The sequence below is a fragment of the Alligator mississippiensis genome, chromosome 3 (genome assembly GCF_030867095.1).
Source record: "Alligator mississippiensis isolate rAllMis1 chromosome 3, rAllMis1, whole genome shotgun sequence".
Lineage (NCBI taxonomy): Eukaryota > Metazoa > Chordata > Crocodylia > Alligatoridae > Alligator > Alligator mississippiensis.
Window position 1 is genome coordinate 240,494,733 of NC_081826.1, and position 18,749 is coordinate 240,513,481.

The 18,749-nt window shown below is 44.4% G+C and overlaps 1 protein-coding gene and 1 long non-coding RNA gene across 5 annotated transcripts in view; one reads left to right on the forward strand and one right to left on the reverse strand.

The window, feature by feature from the left end:
- Positions 1 to 5,151: 5,151 nt before the first annotated feature.
- LOC132249587 (uncharacterized) lies at positions 5,152 to 8,056 on the reverse strand. Its single transcript, XR_009461087.1, has 2 exons — positions 7,908 to 8,056; positions 5,152 to 7,050 (listed from the first exon to the last, which is right to left on the reverse strand). It is a non-coding gene; the product is annotated as an uncharacterized LOC132249587 (long non-coding RNA).
- A 22-nt stretch (positions 8,057 to 8,078) lies between these two features.
- The window catches only part of ARB2A (ARB2 cotranscriptional regulator A), a 413,000-nt gene continuing 402,329 nt past the window's right edge, over positions 8,079 to 18,749 (forward strand). For all 4 annotated transcript variants that reach the window (XM_014597271.3, XM_006264051.4, XM_059725034.1 and 1 more), the window contains exon 1: positions 8,079 to 8,288. The gene's annotated coding sequence lies outside the window, so the exon portion shown is untranslated. The remainder of the gene's footprint in view (positions 8,289 to 18,749) is intronic.

An 18,749-nucleotide genomic window follows, 5' to 3' on the forward strand; every position in this document is an offset into this window, starting at 1 on the left:
TTTTTCCCCCCCTCTATTTTTCTTACTCATTGGGTAAAGCCAAATGCAAAGAAGCCCTCTGCAGTCAATCAAATCTGAACACTTTCCCCTACCTGTGCTGAGCAGCTCTAGCTATTTTTCCTCAGCTTGGGAGAAAGATACTTAGTCTACTATACAGAGTTTTGCAATGTACAGGTGAAAAGTGTTAGATAACAGGTAGTCTATCTTTTATTCAAACTATTAAAAGAAATTAACAATTTAGATTTTTTTTTTTACAAAAAACAGACTATTAATAATGAAACTCAATTAAAATTAAGAAGTTTAATATGTTTTAGAAATATTCTAACATAATAAAGGGCTTAGTCTGTCTGTCTGTAGCGCTCTTGGAGCACTCTAATTGGTTACTGAAACAATCAGAGTGCACCAAGAGCGAAGTGGTGGCAACAGCACGGTGGAGCACCGTCATGATGGCAGGGACGGAGCAGGGCCCTAGTCCTAACCCCCCCCCCCCCCCCACCCTGGCTCTGCTCCTTGGAGGTGGTGGTAGCACAGGGTGCTGGCGGATGGGGATGGAGGGGATGGCAGAGCAGTGGCAGCGCGGGGGCAGGGTTAGGAAGCTTCCCCGCCTCGGTCACCGCCCGTCATTCTTAATGGGCAATTCAATAGTTCTTTACGAATTTTTCGAAATACCAAAACAAACACTTGTCTCTTTGCTCCAAGAATTTAAATTTCCTAGTGCATGGATCACTAGCTCGTAGGAGAGAGATGTATCTAGAACAAAAAAAATTGTAAAGATTTAATTTAAAAACTGACAGAAGGGACAAGACATTCCAATTGCACATAGAAATTGCATTCACAATTTAGCAACTTGTTGTATTTGGGTGTTGTAATCCATAAACTGAGAAACTGGCCTGAAGTGACCTGAAAGAGAACTAGGTGAATGTGACAGGGCATCTGTGGAGCCATCACAATAGGAAGGACCACAGATGGACTGCCAAAGGGGGGAAAACCCCTTTCCTGTGTGGCAGGGGGTAGGAAAACAATAAGCAGTTCAGCGCAGGCTGGTCTAGCTTTATTTAATCTCTGCTGGGGTCTGTAAGAGGAACCTGCACTGAAACAGAACTGCCCAGATAGGTCTGGCCACTAATGCGGAAGTTAAAAGCCCAGGGACTGGATGGGTTAGATTGCTCTGGAGAGGGGATGCCAGCAGGAGTAGGATCTTGTGCCCACCACATGGAGGTGTGGTGATTTGCCTGACTCCTGGTCAGGGAGTTAGCAGAGATGGAAAGACGGGAAAGAAAGCTGTGGAACTTACCTCAAGGTGAGAGCTGGTGCAGGAGTATTGCACAAGGATTGGACCAGGAACTAAGCTGGTGAGTGAAGCGCTTCTCAGCTGTTGACTCATTAAAGGGAACTGCTCATGAGAAGTAGGTTTCCCTCAATGGGAGAGGAACCAGGGAGCTGAGCCAAGGGACTCTGTGTTATATTGTCTCTGGCTTATTGATGGTATCCTGATGAGTTTGTGTGGAGCAGTCCTGTGACTTGGACACTTAAGGGAATGCTGGCCACAGGTAAAAGCCTGTGAGCAATCTGAGAAGGAAGCAAAGAGGGGAAAAATAAGAACTGACCAGAGATTTGGGGAACTTGTGGGAGGTGAGAGAACACCCAATTAATATGAGTATGGGGCTGTGCCGCAATCAGCAGGCGGTCATTAGAAGCTCATTGAAGCTGTGTGAGTGCACTAAGCTAGAACTGTAGTGAAGTTTTGCACCTTTGAACATCTGGCGTGGTAAGGACAGGGTGTAGGGGGCAGAAGAGCCCTGTGAAGAGGCTGAAAGCCATACCTGGGTTGCAGTAAGATTCATCAGGCACACCTCTTGATATTTACTTTCTCTTTTGGAATTTTCTTTAACAACAAAGTTGTGGCAGATGTGTGCGAAAGAGGACAATCAGATATTAGGTGGCCTGGCTGCAGCTGGTACTACACAGTAGCCTCGGACCATTACACTTAATAATAAAACACAGACCTAACAGATTATGTCTCCATTGAGGAAACTGTCCAATATTTTTCAGGCAAAGTATTACTAATGTGGTTTTTAAAATGCGGGCAGGAACCAGAGGCTTATCTATGCTAGGGCTCCCAATGTTGCTAATACCAGTAGAGCTGAACTAGGTTAATTCAGTTGTTAAACTAAGTTAAGTCTCACTTAACTAGATTAAGTAGGAATTTATTGCAAAATTTCTCTAGTGTAATAAGGAGAAAGAGTGTATTTTATTCCTACCTCATATGTGAACTGATTATTTAAAGCATCTCTATTTGTCTAGTTTTTGTATCTGTACTGTATTTAAATTGCAAGGTCAAACAACCAGGTGGTTACACCTTTGCCTGGCAGATACACTATTCTGGGCTTTGCTTGGTTGATTCTGTTAGGAGGAGAAATTGATAACACAAGTCAGGTTTATTTTTTTATGTGCAATCTTGTTTATTATAAGGAATGTGCTTAAAGCCACGTGTCCTTGAATACATTTCAAACAGCAGTATATAATTTTCTTGCTCCCAATTTCCTCGACTGCCTTTCTAGCCAGACTTTTCCCCTAGGAGCTCCTGTCCCCCTGCTCTGTCTCAAGGACATTCTCATGAATGTTTCTCCCATTGTCTTCTGCCTTTCTGCCTATTGCACACACAACTGCAACCATTCAATCCCCTATGCTCTGCGTTTTGCAATCAGTCCCAAAGAATCCCTGCAGCCTATTTATATATCTATTTTATTTGTACGCTGTCCTTCCCCAAAAAAGGCTCAGGGCAACTTAGATAATCTATAAAAACAGATACATTATTAAAATAAAATAAAAGTAATAAACCAACTCTCCGGTACTCCAGACAGCACGCAGAACTTAACCCTGTCTGCTAAAGGCGTGACAAAATAAAAAAGTCTTATGGTTCTCTGGAAGATGTCCAGGCTTGGGCTGTAGTGGACCTCAAGGGGAAGGGAGCCCATGGTTAAGCTACATGGCTTAGCTTCTAACTGGCCCTGTCATGTGACTGCCTTAGGCAGTAGCTTCCTTTTGATTCTGGCTATTGATAAATAAAGAGGAATGTAATTGCTCTTTCCATTTAGCCTGAATAAAAGATCCTTAGCACACCTACCAACTTTAACCAGTTCTGTCGCTGTCTATAGATTAAAAGCTTACTAGATGACAGCCATGTACACCTTCAAGCACAGTAGCATGCATTATGGAAGTCTTAATTGCACCACAATTTGTTATGTTTTTCATAAGGCCCTTGCCTCAATATTTTCTCTCCTCTTTGTATTCAGTGCCTATTGTTTAAAGCACAGCAACCATATCCCATTCAGAGATAAAAATTTTAATTTCCTTACAGTGTTTCTATGATACCCATTGCCACAGCAGCTGAGTCAGTGATTCTCGACTTTGTTAGAGTCAAGACACCCCTTGAAAAATGCCAGCTCTTAGTTTTCACTTGCTTTTTGACTATGGAAAAGTAACAGAGTATTTTTTCTGTTGCAAAGAACTCAGAAACCTCACAACACATCAGAATGTTTTTAACACTACTGATTCCTGTTTGAAATCGCTGGGTTTATCCTGTTTGCACACCTAACAGCGCTAACGTTGTGTGGCATCCTACATCACCCTTGAAAGGATGTCAAGCCACTTCAGAGAGCCATAGTACCCCAGCTGAGAATCACTGATCTGAGTGTTTTACAAACATTAATTTACCTTCAGAAAATAACATAGAGAGAACTGAATGATGAAGAGATTAAAGCCTATGTTTTCCACTGATTTGGGGTGACATGGTACTTAGTATTTTGGTTTTCGTGGTTCTTAGTATTATGATTTTGGTTTTTATGGTGCTTAGTATTATGTGGCACTTTATATACCCAAAGCGCAGCTTCCATTGACTTCAGCTGTAGCTGTGAAGGCTCAACACAACAGCTCTGAAAGTCAGACTTTATGACATTACATTGAATATCCTGAAATTGAATTATATACAGTTAATAAAAAAAATTAGAAGTATGTTTTAAATAGCAGAGACAGGCCTAGAACCAAGTATCCCACTTCCTTGCCCAATCCCCTGCCTTTTGAAGACCCATTGCTGACCTGCTTCTGCAGTCCAGTAGCATAAAAAAACCCTTTTCCAGAGCTCCAATCTTGTGGGCATTCTGATTAAAAGTATCTACCTTCTGAACAGGTGATGGTTGAGGCAAATAGACACAGCCTTTTTTTATAGAAAACATACAAGATATACAGATCTAGCCAAAATAATATTATTTATTATTTGTATTATTGGAGAGATTAGTGGCCCTAGCCTTAGATTAGGACCTCTTTGGGATAGGTACTCCATCAGCACAGACCACAGGCAGGAGCGGGTGGGTATAAGATACTGAAAAGGGGGTGTGGTAAATAACTCACTGTGTGTGTGTTTGGATTTCTCAGCAGCAAAGGCAGGGTGCAAATGCACCACTGTCCCCCTCTAGGATGTGGCCCTGAGCACAGATATCCTCTGCTTCAGAGTTTTTACAAACTAAGAAACACTTGTTCATCTTTCCCTGACTCAACGTCCTCATTCCTTTTTCATGTTTTGGGAATTTACTTCAAGGCTTCTAAGAAAACCAAGGCTCTTTTTTATTCCCTATTGTCCTGCCCATTGATTTTCTTTTAGAACATGACCTCTCTGTTTGATTACTGCAGTCAGTGACCATCAGCTCTTAGCTGGTCATGCAGTCAAGAGAGTTCATCCTTGCTTTGGAAGTCCATTTCTCTCTGTATCTGTTCCAGGGTCTGTGTTTTTAAACAACTGTGTCAATACTTTTGATTTTTTTTATTTTCCTCCTGAAGACTTTTCATTGATCTAGAGGTATGGACAGAGCCGATTGTCCTAGGCATTACCTTGCCAATCTTTCTGTTCTGACACAGCCTATTCACTTGTTGATAGCTTCTCGTGACTGTTTCATTTAAAGACAGAACATTTAGGAATCATTCCTTGCTTCTTAGAACAAGGAGTAGTAGGTAAGAGTTTAACAAAGATGATAAAAAGGGCTTGGAATTATTGAGAATTCAAAATACCCATTTTTTTTTTGCATACCACATGCAACAACATTTTAAGTAATAAAATGGGATCCCAGACTAGTCTTAAAGGATTGACATGCCACCTTGTTCGATAAATGACAGAAAGGCTTTATTTACTACAAGTATTCAGGGTTAAATGAGTCCAAACCAAAGCAAAGTCCAATATTTAGCTAAAAGATGATAATTTCTCACAGGCGACAGGAAGACGGTCTGATTCTTGGCAGCTTATCTAGGTGTGGATCCTCTCACCTAGAAGAAAGCTGGGAGCAGCAGCAGTCATTGTCAGAAGGATTGTTCATTCTTTAAGCACGTGCTGTTAGCTGTTTCATCCTTCTTCTTATATCCTTTAGCTCAGCATCTTCAAAGCATTCTTGTAGTTATGTAAACCAAGAGAGACCCAAGCAGTAATTGGCAGGAAAATCCTGGTAATCGAACTGCTCATTATTGGTTATCAGAAAGTTCCATTGTGAATGAAATACTACTAAGTTTGGAATGTATCAAGAGACTGATTAACAACCAGGAAAAACACAAGGTTTTTGAGGAGTATCCTTGGAAGATCAAGGGGACTACTGGGCAAAAAATAAAAGTAAATCAGTAAGAAGCAGCAAAACAAGAGTAAATCAAGAGGAAACATAGATCTCATATGTAGAATGACTCTACATAAACATGAGTTAACTGCAAAAGAAATATTTACCATACTAATTAATCAAGGATAGACATTTTACACAGATATGTACCAGACAACTAGGAGCCTGCTTAAAATCATCACAAATATAGTAAGATAAACTAGAAGTGATAACTCATTATTTCTTTTCAGATGGCCTAGCATCCTCTTGCACGATGCAGTTTGCATCACTGTTTTGTATTTTAACTGTTGTGAGTAGACCCCAGCTTAGCTTGAGTTTCAGAGTCATCAGTGCTCTGCAATATAACATGCAACTTTTTCTTGAAAGGCAGAATGAATAAACAAAGATTTTTTTTCCCCCAGAGCTATGGCTGCATAGGGCAGCGACAGAGCCTAATCTTCAGGGCTGCTTACAGATGTTCAAATAAAAATCCCCAAAGCACGTTTTACCGAAAGAAGCAGAATGGTAGTTTGACCCAGGTCCACAGCATCTGTATAGATTGGATGCTTCAGCGGGGCTTTCTGGCACTTTTATCTAAAGCCGATTCAGTCTGTACAGATGTTGGGCAAGCTGGGTCCAATTAACGCGTTGCCTCTTCTGGACATGTGTTGGGCTTGGTGTAGGAGTGCACTGAGTTTAAAGTGCCATTTTTTAATGTCTTATTAAGTAAATGAAACCCTAGCTGCTCCTGAAGACTGGTCTCCATGGGTGGAGCTATGATTTTGATAAGAGATAGCTAGGAGGGGAGAGAACAGGAGAAGCTAGCAGACAGCAAAATTGCCCTAAGAAAGGTTAGCTTGACAAGCCCATTAGAAAGAAGAGATGACTGTTAACACTTTTGGAGTGAATAACTATGAGCCATGAAGTCAACTGACTCCTCCTGTTGCCTGCATGATAGTGCAACACCTGCTGCACTGTGAAGCAGGAATAAAAGCAGGGTGCTTCTATCCCAGTGACAAAATCAGCGTCCCACCTCATACACACAGCCCAATTTTTGAGGGGCTGACTTTTTGGGGAAAAGTTAAGTGCTGTGTGTGAGATCTTGACAAATTAGATAAATGATCTAAAATAAATAGGGTGCAGTTCAATTAGGACAAATACAAAGTATGACATTTAGGTAAGAAGAATCAGCTGTGCTAATACAACATGTAGAGCTGACTTCATGGAAGTGCTTAAGGATTTGAGATTAGAGATGATCACAGATGGAACATGGATCAGCCGTGTCAGACCACTGTGAAGAAAGTAAATATCGTACTGGGCTACAGAAGCAGGAATCACTCATGAAATAATTCCTCCAGTAAGATCGTGGCTGCAGAACTGTGTCTAGTTTTGGGAACACTTCAATGTGGAAGGGGTCCTGAGGAAAGCAACAAAAATGATCACAGATCTACAAGGTGCGTATCCCCTATGCAGAAAGATGAAGTTTCAGTTAATTCAGAAAAGAGATGAAATTGTCTTCTGTGTCTAGTGGGGATTAGAAAGGAAATAATGTTCTGAAATTGCCTCAGGTGAGATTAAGATTAGACATTAGGGAAAACTTCCTAAGTGTAAGGACAGCTAGGCACTGGAACAGATTGCCTTGGGATGTTGTAAAATCTCCACCACTGGAGGGTTTAAGTACGGCTGAAGGGAACGCCTGCGAGGAATGATTAAGGCAGCGCTTCCCAGCCAGGGTGCTGGGTCACCCGGGGGTGCTGCGAGACCTTTTGAAGGGGGCAGCAGGAAGTGTGAGGCAATCCCGGCAAGGCGGCAAGCACCTTAATACATCCCTTTTTAAAATGGGTTGCTGCTTGAGTCACACCAGTTACGAAGGGTGCCTCGAGTCCAAAAAAGGCCACGAACCAGTGGATTAAAGCACAGCCGACCTTGCCGTGGGGCTAGGGTCGCCGGCTCTGTTCGACTGTCCCTGGAAGTTTCCCAAACGCCAACACGCCTGCGACACTCGACGCACACAGGCCCGCGTGCATCGGCAACCCGGCAAATGCACTTTAAAAGCCCCCTGGACTACTGTGTAAATCGGATTCAATATTTAATATTTATGTTAATGACTGCCCTAGCATTTATCCCCCGGGGGCCTCTCAGCAGTCCCCTGGAGGTTTCTCTCCAACCCCTGGAAGTCCCAACGTGGGACACAAGGAGAGGCGGCCGGGCGGCCCCTCACGTCTCTGCCAGCCCCGCGGCGGCGCGTTCAGCAGCGACGCGAGAACAACGCACCTGACACCAACTCCCGGGCTCGCCCCGCGCAGGGGCTGCCGGGAGCGGCGGCGACCCCGCCCCGCCGGCTGCAGGCGAAGCGGCCGGTGACGCTGCAGGGGACGCGCCAGGCAACCCGCTGCCCAGCAGGGGGCGGCAGCCCCGCAGCTACACTGCGCAGGCGCCCCCAAAGCGGCGGGGGATGAGGCGGGCAAGCAGAGGCCCCGCCCCTCCGCGCCCTCCCGGCAAGCCACGCCCCCTCCCCCGGCCGGCGTGCCGCTCCACTTCCGGGTTCCCCGCCACGCTCCTGCGGCGTGACGTCACCACCCCGCAGACCCCGGAAGTGGAACTCGAAATCGGCCGCGGCGCCGAGGTCCGCGCCGGGGAGCGGTGCCGGAGTGGGTAGGTGCGCGCGCGCGCGTGCGCGGCGTCTCCCGGTAACGGCGCCAGGACCCATCTAGTCCCGCCCCTTCCGCTGGCAACGGGGCACAGCCCCGCCCTTCCCCCCGCCCCGCCTGCGCTTCTCTGCGGGGCCCGGGGCGGTGACAGGGGCCGGCGCCCCCTTGGGGGTGGTGTCTGAGCCGGGGTGGGCACAGGGCTGTGGGGCAGGAGGCCCCTCCCCCTCCTATCCCCCAGTGCCCTGCGCCCGGGGATCACACACCTAGTGCAGCTGCTGGCAGAAGGGCTGGCGCCCGCAGCCACAAACACTGCCCGATCCTCATCTCCCTGGCAGCCCGTGTCCTGGCACCCTGCTCAAGTTGGAGCCCCAAAGCAGGCCCATGCTCTTGCTCCATCTGTAGCCCGAGTGAGGGCTTTGTAGGTGCAAGGCTGCCCCAGGTGTGGGCAGGCCAATGCCTCGTCTGTCATCTGTTGGTTTCCTTCATATACGTGCCTGGGGGTTTGCGCTGTAGGAGCATCCCTGCGGTTGCCTGTTACGACCCTGCATTTGGGGGCATTTCAAAAGCGCTCTGTTGGCCAGTCCAGCTCCATTGGCAGCAGGGAGATGTTTGGTAGTTTTGATGTACGTCCTGAGTGCCATGCTTTTATTCAACTGGATGTCACGGTTTCATCCAGTGGTTGCATTATTGCCTCGGTCAAGTCTGTATTAATAGGCTGAGGGATGGTTTATATGTAAAGGGTGCATTGTGTTAAAGCCACTCATCTAGGTTAAATGGTATGTGTCCCTCCCTAGTGTGGATACAGATATTTCAAGGTAAATACTGTATTTTTTCACAGACTGAAAATCCCCCCCCCCCCCCCCCCCCCCAACATGCACTTTGTTTTTTGAAAGGCAGGATATAGAGAAAAACATTTTTCCAGAGTCATGGATAACTCTGTGACATGGGATAGCTCCTCCAGGAAATGTGGAGTGTGCAAGAGCGTGGCGTAAGAAACATTTTGGTGTGGTGGACTGTTTTCTGCAGTGCCGCTCTTCCTAGGTACTTTACATTTCCAGGAGTGCTTAATTTATGTCATGCAAGGTTAGGCCCCAGACCCTTGCAAAAGGTAGTAGCAAGACTTAATTCTTTACTGTAAATAATTCTTTATATAAGTTCCTGTAAATAAAATGTTGTTTCCACATGACAAGCCTCATTAAGACAGCACCAACTTGCTGCTTTGGGGACAAGCTGCATTGCTTAGCTAATAAGTTATGACTGAGAGGATTAACATAAGACCCTGGCCCTTCAGTTTGCTGAGCAGACACAAGCAACAGTCATTTTGCTAGCTGCCTGGCATGCACAGTGTCTCCAGGAGTGCTTCTGTTTCAGGGAAGAAAACAGCTTCCCTACTTAAAATATGCAACCAATTTTGCAGGGGAGAGGGGGGATGACTGCTAATTTTCAGGTAAAAGGTATGTGTTGTATATGGCTGTACTGTTCCCGTACAGGAAAGGAAACAAGCTTTACTAAGATATCTTTATACAGTAAAAGCCGCGTTAACCAGCACTTCATTAACTGGCACGCTCTATTAACCAGCATGCTGGTTGACACCGGTCGACGTGGCAAAAAGGAAACTGGAAATGGGACTTCGGTTTTGTGGAATCCCACAGCCTGCACGGAGCCCCCACTCCCTTTCCCCCAGCACACTGACACCATGGGAGGGGTGACATGGTTAATCTGAGATGTGGACGTGGTGGGCGGCGTCTTTGCCCAACTAGGCAAAGATACCTCTCAGATAACCAGCACATTTGGTTATCTGGCACACACCATTTACCATGGGTTCCAGATAACAGAGCTTTTGCTGTACTGGTATACCTCCGTCCACATGAAGGAATCTTTGTGAGGAATTCATGTTATATCCCTCTTTGGCACTGGTGAGGCCAAATCTAGAGTACTGTGTCCAGTTTTGGTCCCCACTACAAAAAGGGTGTGGACAAATTGGAAAGAGTCCAGCAGAGGGCTGCAAAAATGGTTAGAAGTCTGGGGGACGTGACTTATATGGAGAGGCTGAGGGAACTAGGCTTACTTAGTTTGGAGAAGAGAAGACTGAGGTGGGATTTAATACCTGAAAGGTGGTTCCAAAGAGGATGGAGCTAGACATTCTCAGCGGTGACAGATAACAGAGCAAGGAGCAATGGTTTCAAGTTGCAGCAAGGGAAGTTGGGGCTAGATATGAGGGAAAACTCTCATGAGGAGGGTAGTAAAGCACTGGACCAGGCTACCCAGAGAAGTTATGGAATCACCATCCTTAGAGATTTTTAAGCCCTGGGTAGACAAAGCCTTGGCTGGGATGATATGGTTGGGGATGGTCCTGCTTTGAGCCGGGGGTTGGACTACATGACCTCCTGAGTTCCCTTCCAACTCGTAATTTTCTAAGATTTTAGATTACTGAGAAGAGTCCAAATAGATTCTCTCTTCTTCCACATCATGAAGATAAAATTATAGGAAAGTTGGGCTGAGTATGATGTTCAGATCCTCCACTTTGCCCACAAAGAAAAATAATGGCTCAAATCTCCTTTCCTCATCTGCAGTGCCAGAGCTGCTTAAAGGACAATCTGAATGGCCCACATACTTGCAATAGGGTCCAAATCACAATTAAGGGAGCCTCTCCCTCTCCACCCCTGTTGCGCAATATGGACCAAGGGCCACTGCTCTTTTTTTACTCTTCCTGAGGTGAAATCATTGCCAATCTTTTATGTACCCTCCTGGTAAACATTGTCCAAGCCGTTTTTCAGTCCTTACTCTTGCTTTCCCAAATGTGTATTAATGGCTGTTTTTATTGCCTTGTTTGTCTCAGAAGAGAAGACAAGTGTCTTGGGATTGGTGTGTACACACATCACCTTTCCCATCATGATTTAATGAGCGGCTGAATGGGCTGCCACTTTTCTGCCAGTGAGTCAATATTGTAATCCTGGGGCAAGTGTTCAGATGCACTTCTCAATGTCCCAGGACAAACTGTTAGCACTTCTTATCCCATGAACCTTTTTAGGGTTTGTCCTAGGGCAACAGACATGGATGTCTGAATAATTCGACTTTGTCCTGGGACTTTATCCTTTCAGACTGTGTGAACATCTTCCAGTGTGCATATTCTTTTTTATTGTATTATAAAATTAAATGACAGTTGTATTCTCATAAAAAAGAAAGCACATGCATAAAACTAGGTGGTTTTAGTAACTTGGAATAAGAAAGTAAACGGGGGACGGGGCACATGTCATTGCAAAATATTGGTAACAGGAGGGTTGTAGCATAATTGTATTGGGAGCACTGGCAACAATTACAGAATTACATCATCCATGCTACATTGTTCCAATTGGAAGTTGACCCTTCATGTAGGTTGACCACACTTTTCAGGTTCAGGTGTTGGGTAACAGTCTTCTCCTCAAATATAAGTTGATAACTGTAGTAAAGAACTGCTTTTGCCCTCTCAGAATCCCACAGTAGAATCAAATAACCCACAAAATATTTAGTCTGGAGAAGGGAAGACTGAGCGGGGATTTGATAACCACCCTTTATGTATTTGAAGGCTGTTATCAGAGGATGGTGATAAACTATTTTCTGTGACTGCATGGGGTCAGGACTAGGAGCAATAGTCTCAAATTGCAGGAGGGAAAACTTTAGGCTAGATATTAAAAATAATTTTCTCACTAGGAAAGTAGTTAAACATTGCCATCCAGGTGTTACCCACTTTGTATTTGTATTTTTGATTATTCCTCCTGAGGTGTAGCACCTTGCATTTGTCAGCATTGAATTTCATCCTGTTAGCTCCAGCCCACCTTTTCAATCTGTCAAGATCTTTCTGAATTGTGCTCCTGTTCTCCAACATGTTTGCAGTCCTTCCCAGTTTCATGCTGTCTTCAAACTTGCTCAAGAAGCTTTCTGTGGCAGCATCCAAATTGTTTATAAATATGTTGAACAGCGCCACGCCCAAGACAGACCCCTGTGGGACTCCATTCGAGACCTTCTGCTATTCTGACATGGATCCATTTGTAATTACCCTTTGCTTGTGCCTATTTAACCAGTTATCTATCCATCTTACGGTAGTTTTGTCCAGGCCACATTTCTGCAATTTGTTTATGAGAAGGTCATGCTGAAGTCCAGATACTATATCCACAGCATTCGCTTCATTGACTCAAGTAGTTACTTTATTGAAGGAGATCAAGTTTGTTTGACATGATCTGTAATACATGCTGGATGCTTGTGATCAACCTTTCCTTCTGCAGGTGTTTGCAAATGGCCTTCCTTATGATATGCTCAGTAACTTCCCCGGTATTGAGGTAGGGCTAACCAATCTGTAGTTCTCTGGGTCCCCATTTTTGCCTTTTTTAAAGAAGGTACTATATAGTCCTTTTTCAGACCTGTGATACTTTCCCTGTCTCCCATAGCTTCATAAATATATTAACCAAAGGGTTTGAGATCACCTCTACCAGTTCCTTCCGTACCCTGGGATGAAATTCATTAGGCCCTGCTGACTTGAATTCATTCAGCTCCAACAAAAGCTCTCTGACTTTCTCTTTTGTTATCTTGTCCCTCAGGTTGTTCCCTTTCTTATCCAAACAACCTTTACGCATCTGATTGCAGCTTAATTTTTTTGTGGAGACTGAGCCAAGTAGCTTTTGTGTAGCTCTGCATTTTTTCCATCTTCTGTTAAAAGCTTGCCTTGGCTTGTTAGCAATGGACCTGCAGCTTCTTTAGTCTTTCTTTTCTGGCTAAAAAACTTATAGAACCTCTTCTTGTTGTCTTTAACCTCCCTTGCCAGGTGCAGCTCATTCTTTATCTTTGCCTTCCTGATTTTGTCCCTGCAAGTTCTTGCTGTTTCCTTGATGACCTGCCCATCTTTCCATTGCCTGCATGCTTTGCTTTTGTATTTGAGACATCCTAGAAGGTCCTTGTGCAGCCACCTTAGTCTCTTGCCATTCTTCTTGTTCTTCTATCATGTGTGAACAGTTTCTTATTGGCCTTCCAATACTGTGCCTGTTAGAATGGGTGTACTCAACCTTAAGTTTGTGGGCCAAACAGGTGTACTCAACCTCCAGTCCACGCAGCCTGTGGAGCCATCAAATATGGCCTGCAAGACTTCCCATTGGGCAGGAAATTTAGTGACAGGGGAGTGGTGTTCATTAATATGGTCACCTTCCCCCTGCCAAATTCCTAAACCCCAAGCCTGCACTACTGGTTACATCTGGACAACGTCCCCTCCCTTGCATCTGGATCAGGGCTAGGCCATGCCCTTTTTCCCTGTGGGGCTGAACCTCTCCCCCTTTTCCCTTGCTGAGCTGTGTTGGGGTCAGGCCATGCCCCCTTTCTTCCTTGCATGGACAATCCACTCACTTGTCCCCCCGCCCCGAGTCTGGATTGTGGCTGGGCTACCCTGTGCCCCATTCTGCATGGCTGGGTGAGATCCACTGCGCCAGCCCGCATACTGTATCAGGACCACTGTTGGATTCTGGCCCACAGACAGATGGGGCACTACCCATCTGGCCCATTGGTGAAAAAGTCTCCTCCTTTAGAAGCTTCAAGTGCTCCCAGGCTCGTTAACCTTCAATCTGTCTTCCCATGGCACCATGCCTATAAACCCAAGTCAGTTGAAATCCAACTTTTTGAAATCTAATATCCTAGTTTTGCTGACTTCATGCTTTCCCTGGCTCAGGATGTGGTGTTCTATTGTATTGTATGTAATTGCTTCCTTTCAAGTTGCCCATTGCAGGCAACCCCCGCTTAGCATGCTCTTAATTGGTTCCTGAAAAACCAAGCTTTAAGCTAAATGAATTTTAAGTGAAACCGAAAGTATTTGACGATCCAAGATGGTGACTGCAAATGTTTTTAATGATCCAAGATGGTGACTGCGAGCGTTGTAACAAAACTCACTGAGTGCTAAGTGAAATCAGGTATCAATTTAAAATGAGTGTTATAGCGAAATAGAGCTCAGCGAAACAGCGTTGCTTTGTAGGGGGGGGAGGTTGCCTGTATCTTCACATCCTCCACCAGGTCTTGCTGGCCTCATGCTTTCCTTGTCTCAGGATCTGGAATGTATGGTGTCATGATTCATTCTTCTCAAGTTGCCCATCACCTTCACATAGTCTACCAATTTTTCAGTATTGGTCAGATAGATGATTGATCCCCGTAGTTGTATCCTTAACCTTTTGGAACAGAAAGTTGTCCTGCACACAGGTTAAGAACTAGCTTGCTGTGTACATTTGGCTGTATTGTTTTTCCAGCAGATATCTGGAAATTTGAAGTCTCCCATCAGTACCATCTCATAGCTTTTGGGTAATTTTGTCACCTCCTTGAAGAGTACCTCATTCGCTCTCAGATTTGTGGTTCATAATAAATCCCCACCATTTGGTACTGTATATTTCACCTCTTATTTTCACTGAAAGGTATTCTGCTCTGCTATCTTTTTCTTCTTGAACCAGCATATGTGTGTCTTGACACACAAGATGACACCATCACCTTTTCTCTCACCACTGTGTGAAACAGAGTGTAGCGTTCAGTGTTGACATTCCAGTTATAAGAGCTGTCCCACCAGGTCTGTCTGATACCATACCAACCAGATCATAGTTCTTTTCACAGGCTGTGACTTCCAGCTTGTCTAGTTTATTCCCCATAGTTTTTGTATTTGTATGGATAAATCGTACATATTTGTATTTCAACCCATTTGTTTCCCTTTTGCATCATTTGTTACTATCCGGTGGCTCTCTGGCCCTATCCCAGAGTGGAGCTTCTACTTCTGGTCCTTTCCTCTCTGGATTGTTTGCTAGGTTGCTGGAGGGTTTTGTTCACCCTCCCCGGTGGTACCTTGTTTAAAGCCCCTCTTGCTAGGTTGGCCAGAAAATTCCTAAAGATGCTCTTTTCAGTTCTGGTCATATAGGCATCTCTTGAAAGCATCCTTCCTCCTCAGATCACCCATCTGTTGCTGAAGAATCCAGAGCCTTCATGTTAACACCACTGTCTCAGCCACCTGCTTATTTCCATGATATAATGGTCTCTGCCTAGGTCTTTGCTTTCCATGTGGAGGATTCATTAGAGCACCACTTGTGCCTTCCTACCAAGTGCCTAGTAGGTTCCTCTGGTTAGTTCATTGTTGTTACTGGCAGTATCATCGGTTCCTACATAAACACGCAGGGAAGGGTAATGGTCTGAGGAATGGATGAGCTGTGACAGACTGTCTGTGACATCCTGAACTCAGGCATACATCATAACTCTCAGAACCCCAACCTGTATGAGAAATAGGTGCCTCTTGTTCCTCGCAGAAGGAAGTCACCAGTGATCTCCACTCTTCACTTCCTTCTTGATGTAATGTTTTAGAAGATTGAAACATACTGTTGTCATTTAAATATTTTAAGTTTAACCTCAGACTTTTTTAGTTTATTGCTAGAAGTTTTCAGGATTGTTAATGTTCTTCAAATAAAAAGTGGACTGTATACTTATTATCAAACAGAAGTTTTCAACAGCTATGTTTCTGAAGTGTATCTAACTGTCAGCTCAGTTAGTGGGTTGTTTTCTGGTTCTGTGGTTCCAGTGGTGCCATTGCACATGGACTGCCCCAGAGCTGGGGGCATGAGCAGGGATCCTGGTTTTCTCTGCTTAAAAAAAAAATCCCCAATTTTAGGATAAAAAAAAGTAACCCAAAATTCACATTTTTCTGTGATTAGAATGAAACATCACTATAGATATATCTATATATTAGTAGGGGTGTAGGTTGTAGCCGTGTTGGTCTAAGGACATAGGCAGACAAGGTTCCTTGGGTGAATTTGATATCTTTTATTAGATCAACCCAAATAGTTGGAGAATAGTTATTAAGCAAGCTTTCGGGTTCAAAAACCCTTCATCAGGCTAAGGAAGTTTCAGCAGTTGGTGTATGCTCTTCCTGGATGGAATGAAAAGTAAAGAACCATATATTAGTGGCATTTCATTTTAATCACAGAAAAATGTGAATTTTGGGTTACTTTTTTTAATCTGAAAATTGGGGATTTTTTTTTTTTATCAGAGAAAACCAGGATCCGTGGACATGAGGCTTCCTGCTCCCTGCAGTTGAGTTCAGGGATCTGGAAGCCTCAGTTTGGCACAGTCAGTTGCAACAGACTATGGTTTTGTTGTAGGCCCTGATTTAAATGTGTTCATGTTGTAATAATGTTGTGTGTGTAAGTTTTCCTAGACTAGCTTGTATGCAAGGGAAAGAAATGTTAATAGGAACTTTACTAGGACCCAAAGCTGCCTGATGATGAAGGAAACAGGATGCACCTCCAGCAACACCAAATTAAATAACCTCATTGATGCTACAGGTGGGATTAGCAAACATCTTTTGACATCCACTGCCCTGGGAGGTGTCGAGGGAAAGAAAGAGATTTGTATAAAATGATGGAACAACGGAGAAAAGGGCCTGAAAAGGTGGGGTGGGCTGAGATCAGGAGAAGGAGAACAGTTGAGCTAACTTTGGGATGGTTGGAGTCATGCCAGCTGGACTGGGGATGAAAGGACTGCTTAGCCTTTTGGAGAAGAGTGAGGACTTCTTGCTGTGTTGCATTTGTTTTGAAAGGTAGCTTCCTGACAGAAGGCCACAGGTAGCCAGAGGGGGCTGGGACCAAAAGATTGGGTCCTGGAGACAAAGATTTCTAGCCTATACTAGAAACCATGCCTGGGATGGCTTCAGGGGGATACTCAGAGAGACCAGACAGGACCAGGGGTCCTGAGCCAAGCTCTACCCTAGGGCAATCTGTGAAATGGTCATATAGGGTCATACAACCATTGTGCTCATCTGCCCCTACCGAGAGCTGAACCTACCACCATGAAAAAGCCAGATGACTTTGCATAGTGCACTTAGGTGACTGCTGTTGTGGTCTTTTATATCGTTCTGATTATAGGTTGACTGTGCATATATGTAGCCTGTATTTTTTTAATTCTTTTTTAAGGGAAAAGGTAGGCATGTCTGTAATTAGAACAATTTATTTGTGGTTTTGAGTAACATGATAGACTGACCTGTTGTAAATAGAAAAACAAACCTAACTTTGAACAGTCATGATTGCGGTACAGGTACAGCAAGAAATTTTAGCGCTTTGGCCAAGTGTCCCATGGGGTGTGTACCATCATTCCTCTGTTGCCAGTGCAGCTTCTGTGGCAGTAAAAGTGATATACTGAGTGAAGACAAAAAATTGTGCGTTTTACCACCAACATCTAACTGGTAGAAAGCTAGGTCTGTGTGAGTTTGGGTAAAATACTTGTACTATATATGAAGTGATAAAACTACATTTATTGGAAAATGTTAGTATTAAGATGCTTTACAAGCATGGAAGCAAAACCAAAATGCTCTTTGCTGTGGGAACGGTCTACATGGAGTTGATACCTGCAATGTCTTTGCATGTAATGCAGAGAGTATTAGGGTAATAAATGATGTCTATTAAGATATTGTATAACACAGTGGTGTTGCATTCACCCTGTGCCCTAGGCTGGTTACAGACCACAGGGCTGCTCGCAGGCCAGATCCATGGGGCAAGCAGTGGAGGTAATGGGGCCAGTGGCAGAGGCAGCAGTGATGGTGGCATACGTCACTGTGGAGTACCTAGCAGTGGGCCAGGTGGCCCTGAGTTGAGCAGGGTATGTTGGCACAGTCCTCACTCCCCTACTGCTGACAGTCATGTCCAGCAAGGCCCTGGAGCATCACGTTTTAAGGTAGGCCCACCCCCTAAAATCTTTGTCTTACCAGGAGCATCATGGGCTGGACAAAGCACCTGTGCAGCCTGTATGTTTGACACCACTGGTACAGGAGATTTGTGTACTACGTTTAGAATTTGTAGGTTTAATCTACAGATAATTTAAAATGTTAGTACCTTTCTAATGTCCTCTTTTTGGTATTTCCTTTAACAAAAAATGCTCTGCATTTTAAGCTGCCCTTCACAGTAAGCAGAAGTAAAATTAGCATGGCTTCTGTTTTATGTTTCTGTCAAGGGCCAAAGCAGCAGCAGAACAAAACATGCATCTCACAAGTGTAATTAGCACTTATAGTTTGGGTCAGCTGTGACAACAGCTACAGAGGTATCAAACTCATATGCAGCTAGCATTTACTACCCCAATTGCAAATTTAGATGGAGTGCTGATGAAATCAGCCTGATTTCTGCACCTCCCCCCTGTTCCCCCCCAAATTTAAGCTGCTAGTTCACTTAGTTCAGCAAAAACATCAAAGTATGAATGTAAGTTCTAATTTCCTATTCTGGGATCCTGCTAAGCAAGGGTTGCCTGTTGAAAAACACAGTTTTTTCAAGAATTAATTCTTGTAAGTGGTGAGGTGAATGTTACGAGAGGTACATCTGGAGAACTGGACAGATCACAGCTCTGGAAGGAAGAAGATAATTTTTTCTAGGCTTCTGGTCACTGAATGGTCAAACCTTGTTATTGTGTAGGAGAGGGTGGCTGGGTCTCTCAGTCTTCC